Source organism: Lemur catta, chromosome 3 (assembly GCF_020740605.2).
Source record: "Lemur catta isolate mLemCat1 chromosome 3, mLemCat1.pri, whole genome shotgun sequence".
In the NCBI taxonomy this organism is placed as follows: domain Eukaryota; kingdom Metazoa; phylum Chordata; class Mammalia; order Primates; family Lemuridae; genus Lemur; species Lemur catta.
The window spans coordinates 107,224,642-107,234,455 of NC_059130.1; the positions used below are offsets into that span (position 1 = coordinate 107,224,642).

General features: G+C 54.2%; 1 protein-coding gene across 4 annotated transcripts in view; it reads left to right on the plus strand.

Annotated features, from left to right (window-relative positions):
* Window positions 1–8,576, plus strand: part of AHDC1 (AT-hook DNA binding motif containing 1) — a 63,879-nt gene extending 55,303 nt beyond the window's left edge. For all 4 annotated transcript variants that reach the window (XM_045545819.1, XM_045545816.1, XM_045545818.1 and 1 more), the window contains one exon: window positions 7,953–8,576. The gene's annotated coding sequence lies outside the window, so the exon portion shown is untranslated. The remainder of the gene's footprint in view (window positions 1–7,952) is intronic.
* The last annotated feature ends 1,238 nt before the right edge of the window (window positions 8,577–9,814 follow it).

Consider the following 9,814-nt stretch of genomic DNA (forward strand, 5'->3'; position numbering starts at 1 on the left):
CTCAGGGCTGGGAGTTAACAGCACTGTCCTCAGACCGATGCATTCAGTTGTTCCAGAGACATCTGTCCAGCACCTCCTATGTGCCAGGATTTGGGGGCACCACAGTGAACACCACAAATGAGGTACTGGTCCTCAGGGGGCTTCCAGTTTAGAGGCAAAGACAGTAAACAGAATGACAAAGCATTTGCTAATTACAGCCATGAGAAAAGAGCCAGGAGCCAGTGAGAGTCTGCAGCAGGCTGACCTGCCCCTGAGGCTGGTGTCTGAGGGAGGAGGGGGCTAGAGAGCTAGGCAGGGGGTGGGAAGAGCATTCTGGGCAGAGGGAGCAGCAGTGTGTAAAGCCTCAAGGCAGGAAGGGGAACCGATAGGAGGGCAGGACAGCTAAGCGAGGAGCAAGGCAGGCAGGGCTGGATCATGCAGGCATTGGAGGGAGTTTGAACTTTGTCCCAGACAAACCGGGAATCACTGAAGGGTGCTCAGCTGGAATGCCGTGGGTCACCGTGAGCAGGGCAAGCACTGAAGTGAGGAGACCAGCTGCAGTCTTCCAGACAAGCCATGGTCGTGGCCCAGACCACCTCCCCTCTCTAAGATGGCACTCGAGCTTCCTCGTCTAGGGCAACCCCCCAGTGCCAGGGAATGATCAAAATCATCGTGGGGGTGAGAACAAGTTGGGGATGTAGGGAAGGAGAGTAGCAAGGAAGAAGAGTTAATAGAGGGAGTCTCATTGTCAACAGAGGACTGGGGCAGAGAGGACAGTGACACACTCGTTCACCAACAGGCAAGGCAGTGAGCAGATTTGATGCTGGGCACCGCAGAAATGGTAATTCAGCTCAGCCTCCCATCTCGAATCCTCCATGCCCATCCAATGCCAGGCACTGGGGAGACAAAGCAGGCATGGTGGTTGTCCTCAAGGTCAGCATTCACCACAGGAAGCTAAAACAAATACACAAAGAACCTGAAAACACCTGGTAGAAAGTAGCAAGTGCACAGAAACAAAGATTGTGCACCAGGCAGTTGGGTGTTTTGGTCAGATGTCATCCCTCTGTCCCCTTGGTGAGAAAAGGGACACATATCTGTGCTGGGCCCTTTGTGTGACACTGCCTCACTGACCCTTCACAGCAGCCTGCAAGGTGGGGGTGCCTCCCACCCCCATCAGAGAGTTGGGGAAATGGGTACAGCTATGAACCTTGCCCAGGGCATCTGTAGGTAGTAAATAGTGGGGCCAGGATTGGTCTCCTCCGGAGCCTGGGTGCTCTGCCACATGGCTGCCTCCATCCATTCCACGTTCCTGATTCCACAGCTGCAAAATGATAGGTCGGATTGGACAATCCCTACAACTCTTTCTGGGACTGACATTTTAAATGGCTTTTGAGGTTCTGTGGAAGAAGCTGCACTTGAGCTTGACCTTGAAGAATAGACAAGACTTGGACACAGAGAGACTGGGGGATGGACATTCCAGGCAGAGGGAGCTGTGGACAAAGGCAGGTCACATCCTCATGTCAATTAGATGAAAGCTCAGAGGAGACAGAGTGGGGAAGATGGGACCCGACTAGTCTGAGAGTTGTGGCTGACAGGACAGGGAAGAGAACAGATTAAGAAAGGGGGGGCCTTGGTCCCAGGCAGACACCTCCTCTGGTCCTCTAGATGGAAAGTAGAGCCAGACAGACTGGCTCCACACTGGGCCCGTGGGCTAAAGATCAGTCCTAGCAGATCCTTGGGGACAGGGGTGGGAGGGGGGCGAAGTCCTCCAAGGTGTTCAGGAATCTCCAGTCCCTCTCCCATCCCTCCTCCTCTCAGGCCTGACCTGAGGCCAAGAGAAATGTCACAGGTCCTCCAAGGTTACGCCAGCTGGGGCCTGACCAGAGCAGGAAGCAATTTCCAAGGCCACCATCCAGCCGGGGTCAGCAGGCATGCCCAGGCCTGGGCTTGGCCCCAGCTGCTCTGGGCTTTGTCTCTTCGTGTCTTGAAACCTCAAGAGGTCACTTGATCTTGCCTTTGGCTCTGAGCAAGAGGTTTCACATGAGGGCTCAGCCAGTCCCGCCCTGCCTCTTCTGGGTGCATGCTCTTCCCCACTCTGTGAGGCCGTCCTCCCTATCTCTTGTGTCTCCTACAGCCACGTTCATGCCGGGCCTTCTTGTTCTGAGCCCTCATTTCCTGTAAATGTAATCTCCCCATGAACGTGCCCTCACACTCCTCCTCTCCCATCTCCCCACGTCCCTGAGCAGGGCCCCAGAACTAGCGAGGAGCCTGCCTGTGGGTGCACACAGGCCTCCATGCACAACCTGGTTCCATCCCTTACCAGCTAGGTGCCCTGCTGAGTCATGTCACCTGGTGAGTCACATCACCTCTCTGCATCTCCTGTGAGAATTAAATGAGATTACGTGTGAAGCCCTCAGCCCAGTCCCTGGCACACAGTAAGCACGTAATCAGTGGCTGGTGATGGGTGGATAAATACCTCCCCACCGACTGAATTCCGGGGCCTCTGACCCAGTCTGTGTGAGTCACGTGAGTCACACATCCTACCCTCGCCTCACGTGCCTTTGCTCAGGACCACATAGCCAGCCCTCCCTCCCCTGCTTCGCTCCTAGGTAGGCTTGTGTATTCTACTGCAGGTTTGGTGCCTTCGAAGGAGACTGAAATACCACCTAGTTCTTTGCCAGAGACAAGATAAGTCATATGCCCCATCCCAAGGGACCAGAAGCCCAGTGGACAACAGGACACAGACTCAAGAATGACCTGTGTCAGTGAGGAACTCTGTCCACGTAGTTATCCACGCTAGTCGTCTCCCCCACTGCAAATAATCTGAAAGACATTTTATTGTGACCAGTATGTTGTGATTTTTCCTCTGGCATATTTGCTGTCTTTGTCAGCATAACCTTTGCTGCCACAGTGCCCTGTATTTGTGCCAGAGGTCACAGAAAGTAGGTTAATTCTGTGTTCAACACACATGAACAGGGATCTGCTCAGGCCAGGCATTACATCCAATGCCAAGGGTGCCACTAAACCAGGCAGGCAGTGCCCTGCCCTCTTGGGGCTTGCAGCCTATATGCAAGTGTTGGTTCAAAACCTCCACGTGGGCTTCACTCTCTAGAGAAGGGTCGGGAACGCTCCCATGAGAATGATCGGGGACCACCCACCCTCTTGCACCCTGTGAGCAGGGCAGGCAGCAGGACCTTCCTGGAGGTGGAAATAGGTCTTGACAAATTTGAGACTTCAGAGGCTGTGGCCCCAGCCCAGCCACCTGGCCCAACACCCACCCGAATCCATTCTCCCCATTGTGGCCGCCAAAGTGCTTGCTTTTCCACATTTTTAGATGCATGGTATCTGGAGCCCCTAAAATATTTATTGGAGGAATTGATTAAAACACATCTGCTCCTGTGACTCCATTGCTAACGCCTTTTGATTGCATCCTTCCCTCTCCAGCCTCCTTGCCTGCAAACTAAAGGCCCACCTCCCTGGCATGGTATTCAAGGTATTCCAGGCTTCTGTCCTGGCTCCCTGCCTTTTTCAAACCCAACTTCTCTTACCAGCCCTGAGAAGGTGTTAGTTCAGGAGGGAGCTCTCAGGGGGGCTCTCTCCTGAATGAGCCCTGTGCTTTGGTTGTTCCCTGACCTGGGTGGCCCTTTCCTACCCACCATTGCCTCCCACCTGTCAGTTCCTGTCTTTCACTCAGACATCACCTCCTCCAAGAAGCGTTCCAGGATCCTTCCCAGGCCCAGTTAATCTTAGCCCTGTATGCATCCATGACAGCCCTTCCCGGGAATGTCCTCACCACGCCATCAACCCCTTTAGGCCGGTTACTCATCTCCGTGCACCATCCTCCCCTCCCCACCCCAGTGCCTCATCCTGCCCTGGACAGTTCAGGTTGTTTTTTTTTTTTTTTAACCTTGAGTAGAAGAAAAGCATGTAGAATAGGGACAGTTGTAAGAGGAAAAGTTAAGTGCTGTAGGGTGTGGGACAGCTTCACCCCCTATCATCAGGAAATGCTCCTAAAAGTGGGACAGGAACGGGGTATGTAAATAAACCAATTCGAATTCTCAGGGCTAACTGGGCTTCTGAAGTTCTCCAAGGACAGCAGCTCCCAGTTTATAGAGAGGGACAGGGACTCGCCTGAGGACTCAGCAGCCCAGTCATTGACACACAGAAAGGTAGAGCCAAGAAGGGCGCTTGGGGATTGCCTACCATAGCTCCACAGTCTCTGGCCCGAGGGTGGAGACCGTGTGTGTGTGTGTGTGTGTGTGTGTGTGTGTGTGTGTGTGTGTGTGTGTGTGTGTGTGTGTGTGTGTGAGAGAGAGAGAGAGAGAGAGAGAGAGAGAGAGAGAGAGAGAGAGAGACACGGAGAGGGTGGATCTAACCTCCTCCCCAGACAGGCAAGGAAAGTGAGGCCCCACGAGGCTGGTGGGTGACCACGGATGTGAACCCTGTTGGTCCTGCGCAGCAGTGGGGAGGCAGGGGAAGTGCCCTGGGGAGGGAGTGGCTGGCAGAGGTAGAGTTTAAGGGACGCCTCTGGTCAGTAGTGGACTCAGATTTTAAAAAACGTCTCTGGAGTAGGAGGAGAGCCACACACATCCACACCCCACAAACACCCCAGCCCCAACTGGGAGCCTCACTGATACTCCAGGTCCCCCCTACCTGACCAGATTTCTGCATATCAGATGTGGTGTGAGTGCCCAGGAAGCAGTATCCTGTCCACATCCCGGTGGCTCACAGGCCTGACGGCCTGACAATGTTTGAAGGGTGGATCAGCCTTTGGGCAGCCGTGATTTGCCACTGGCCCCTTGTCTTTGGGGCACCATCTGGGGCACCATCTCAGTGCCCGAAGATCTCTCCCATCACCTGTTCAGCCCCCTTATTTTATAGAATAGGAACTGAAGCCCAGAGAGGGAAGGGACTTGCTCTAGGTCACACAGCAAATCAGTCTCTCAAATTCTCATGTACTGTTTTTGCCTTCTGCTCTACTGCCTTGTCTGACATTGAGACCCTCCTCTGGAGGGCAGAGACTGGAGAGTGGAGGTTAGACCTTCACTCATGCCCTGGCAGTTAGTGGGTGTGAATACACATTTGCTGGTTGCCTAAATAGACACACAAATGTGTGTGCTCCTTTTCGGGGGAGAGCAGCTCTCTGGACAACCTGATTTATATATGATCTGCAGCACTTTGACTCTCTCTGCTCGGCTGTCCCTCAGTGCTGCCAGTGCCAGCCCCCGCTGACAGGCAGGGACCACTTAATGCCCTGGCACCTCAGATGGTAAAACTGCTGGAGCGTGAGGACTCAGTGCAATGTGGCGGTGCAGTTGTTCATCACAGAGGCACTGAAGGTGAAGTCTTAGGAACGGTGGTTGGTGTCCTGGGGGCCAGGTGCATGCTGGCACTGGAGGAGCAGAGGTACCACCTACAGGTCTCTGCCCTGGAAGAGCAGGATAGGGAATGGCCAGGGCACCGTAGCTATGGTAACAGGGCAGTCTTAGGAGGCATGCTGGAGACGTGCAAGACCTGAGCTGGACCGGACTTAGATCAGTCGTCGCTCTGTCATTCAGTCAGCGCATGTTCTTGACCCCAGCATGTGCCGGGCGCTGTGCTCAGGACTGAGTTGAAGAGCCACGGTCCCTCCTGCCAAGACCGACTTAGGTGCCCCCCAGGACTTCCCTTCACACAGCCCCCCTCCTTTGCGTGGTAATTGCCTGGTTTGGGGTCTGCTTTGCTTCCCCCTCTGCACTGTGAGCCTCTCAAGGGCAGGGACCAGATCTGTCTTGGTGTCTGCTTTGTGGAGTGTTGAACCTAGTGAGGTCAGGGTTATACACAGCCACAGCGTTCTCCCTTTTCATCCCCTCCCCAAGAGCCCCTGGGCTTTGATTCCCCCTCCCCCACTCCCTACCATCCCCCAGATTCTGCCAAAGTCTCTGGCTGGCCACGTCCTGAGAGCTGGGGAGGGCGGTGGGAGGAGGAAGGTGAGAGGCGATGGGCGGCTTAGCAGAGGGTGAGAAAGCCTCCTGCTGCCTGGCCGCAGGCACCACGGGAATGGTTCTGGCAGGAGTAGCCTGCTGGGCTGAGATCACCATGGAGACCTGGCTTGGAGAGGGTCACTGGCAGTGGCTAAGGGCTGGGAGGGGGTGGGCGGCAGCAGGGATTTGTGCAGAGGCTCCCAGCCTGCCCCGGGCCCTTGGAGGGAGCAGGGAAGGCTGGGGTTCAGCGCCATCAGCTCGCCAAGTGGTTTGGAGCAGCCCATCTTAAATCTCCCCGTCACGTGTCACCCCAACACTTTCACCCCAGCAGAGGTTCTTTAGCTTGGTAACTGTTCTTCAATCACAGTAAAGCTGTCCTCTGGATAGGCACCCCCAGCCCTCCGGCTCAACCAGTCACCCCAGATACCCTAGTCCTGCCCCCTAATGACACCCCTCTCATTTCTGCAGCTGAACTGTTTACCACCTAGCTGTGGAGAGCCGACATCCACCCAGCAGCACCCCTGTCCCAAAAGCTGCTTTCTCCCTATCGCCCCAGTTGCAATACAGCTGTCGCCCTCCCAGGCACACCGCTTACCCCTACGGCTAATGTTCCATCCTCTCTGCAACTGCAGGAGACCTGACAGCTTAACAAAGATGCAGCTCTTACCCTCCCTCTCGTGCCTCTGCCTGCCACCTGGTCCGATACACCCAGGTGGGGTGCTGCCCCTGCCTCTGCGGGAGCCCACCTGGTTCCTCTGGCCCTTGGGGGAGTCTTGGCCAGTCCAGCCCCAGGACAAAAGTCGTCCCCGGGGCTGACTGCCCAGCAGACAGCAGCCAAGGCTGAGCAGAATTTAAATGTGGTCCTGTTGGAAAGGGAAGCCAAGAAAGTACAAGGGAGGAGAGGCTTTCTGTCGCCGCCTGGTTCATGTCGCTGTGGGGGAGGATGGATGGGCTTGCCGAGGAGTCTTAGGAGGCGGTTTTAGCACACCCACCGCTACCCCTTAATTCTGGTGGACATGGTCACACAGTGTGGGGGATGTGCATCTCAGGGCTCGGAGAGGAGGACAGAACTCCAAAAGGACTAGGCTAATGGCTGGAGGTCTTGGGAGTGACCAAGCCCAGCCCTGTCCTCTGGATACTTTCTTGTTCACTCCAGCAGAGCTGGGAAGCCAGGTGGTCTAGCGGGGGGTCTGAATAGGGAAGTCAGGTCCACGGGGCCCCTCCTTTCCTGTCTAGGAAAAGGAGGTACTTCCAGCCTCCAGTGTCTGGGGATCATAGGGACTGGGGACTTGAGAGTCTCTGAGCTTCAGGAAGGCACAGTTCAGCCAAACACAAATGGCACTGTGTCAGACAGACTTCCTCATCACCTCACCTCTCTGAAGAACAGAATGGCATTGGTGGGGACTGGGCAGAGGGCTGGACTTAGAAGAAATGAAAGTAGTGGTTCACACCTGTGCTATGGCCCTGTCTTCCTCATTGTACCATCCCTCGGAACAGCCTAGGTTGGAGGAGCTACTAAACTCATTGTGCATGAGGAAACAGGTTTGGAGAGCCCAACTGGCCCCAGGAAAATAATAACAAATAGTAATTAGTATCATTTCTTATGCATTTATGTATCAGGCTTCATCTACCTTAAACCACTGAACCCTACCAACAAACTTGTGGGGTAGTTCTGTTATCCCCTTTGTACAGATGAGTAAACTGAGGCTCACAGAAGTTCAATGACTTCCCAAGGTCATAGAGCTATTAAGTGATGGTGCTGGTTTTTGAACTCAGCTGTGCCTGACTCCTCACCCAGCGCCGCCTCCACTTCTTGGTGTGGGGCTTGAACATGCCTGTTTGACAGATGGGGAAACTGAGCTAAGAGAGGGCCAAGTTTTCTGGGAGAAGGAACAATGCAGAATCCTGGCGGGAATTAGGTGGGGGGTCTCCCTCCTGGCCCCCCAATCTCAGAGCTCAGAGTGTGTTCCTGTGGCTGACCCCTGCCTCTTCTCTTGTGTTTCTTTGCAGCTTTCAGAAAACCAACGCCAAGACCCCTCCCCGCGTCCACATCGTCCTCTGGCAGGAGCGCCTGCCCCTCTGCCTCCTACCCGGCCCCCCTGCACCCCCCACAGCCCCATCTCCCCCCACCCCTTCTTGCCCATCTCCTCCACGCAGAAGCCGAAGGTGAGCCCTTTCTGCACAAAACCAGCAATTGTAAATACTTTTTAAAAATGTACAAAACTTAAAAACAAAACACAGTTTTAGAAAAAGACAAAAAAAAGAGAGAGAGAGAGCGAGAGAGCGAGAGCGTGTGCAAGAGGTTGCGAGCGGGGCCCCAAGGTGTCCAGAGCCCCTGCAAGTATGCACTGAGAAATTTATCTACAGGTCGTTTGACAAAAATGAACAATATCCTATTTATTGTATATACTGTTTTATTATAAATCGTGGATTGTATATTGCATTCTGTAAACCTGCTGTGGTCCCGTGGTGTGCAAATTCGCATGGTGGGGGGGAGGGAGAAGAACCTCTTGCGGGAGCTTTTTTTTTTTCTTTCTTTCTTATTTTTCACTCTTTTGGGTTTTCTCTTCTGTTGTTGTTGTTGTTGTTTTCTGTTGGCAGGACACACCCAAAGATCCAAGTTTGTATTAAAAAGAAATGAAAAAAAGCAAAAAAAAAAAAAAAAAAAAAACCAACCTCGTGTCTTGTGAAAGGGGGGTGAGTGAGGGTGGATGGAATGGAAGGGACAGGGCTGGGTTTTGTCACCAGCCACTGGTCCCTCAAAGGAGTTGAAATACCTACATGTGTTCCCTGCCACTGAGTTCTCCCTCCTGCCTGAGATCTGGGACACACACCCCCACTCCACCCCGGGCCCTGGGCCTCCCCTGCCTCTGCTGAGCTCCCCACCCTGCTCCCGAGGACTTCCTGGCCCTTGGTCCCTGCATTCTGTCCCAGGTCCAGGAATTCTGTCTCTTGGACCTTCACTTTGCCCTAGATCCTGGGTCTCCTCTGACTCCAAGACCGCACCGTGCCCCCATTCTATCCCAAGTTCCAGGTCTCCCTTTCTCTGAGCCCTTTTTTATATCTCCAAATCCTGAGTTTCCTGTCCCCAAGGAACCTCCATTATACACCCATCTTGAGTCTGCTGCTCCTGGACTCCCTCATTCCATCCTAGGTCTCAGGTCTCTGCCTTTAGTCCCTTCTTTTGTCCTATGTCTCCCTGGCCTTTGGGCCCCACAGTTCTACCCCGGTTTAGGGGCATCTCTCTTTGCAACGCTCATTCCAGAGCCCTTGCGGGACCCCCCACCCACCTTCCTCTAGGACTGGAGTGCCCCCTGTTTCTGTGTCTCCCATTCGCCCTGGGTCCTGGGTCTGCTCTGCCTCCAGGCCCCCCCTTTTACCCCAGCACACTCACATCTGCTTATGCAGAACCCATGGTATGACCAGGCCGGTGGCCCCAGTGTTTCTTTGCCCTTCTCTTTCCTTCTTTGAACCCCAAGTGCTGGGTCTGTATTTCCTCCCAGCTTTGGCAAACTTTGAAAAGAAAACTCCTGATCCTCTGCCTATTTCTGGTGGGCCTAGAAGAGCAAAGCTGTTTCCCCCTCCCTGACTTTGGGGTGCTCTTGGCTGTCCTCACCCAAATAATGCCCACTTTGGCCTCCCTGGTATATAGGAAGCAGTTGTTCCCATAGACCCATTTTATATTAAAGCTCTGCTGAGTGTGGCTTCTCCGTGTCCATCCTCAGCAAAGCTCGGAGATACACCAAGGGACAACTCCACGTGGCCTGCCCTCCCTGACCCAGCCAGCAAGGCCCAGGACTTAGGAGAGTCAGGGGAACCCTTTGAGGGGGAAACACACCCCCACCTTCTGGGCACCCCTGTCTGGAAGAAGA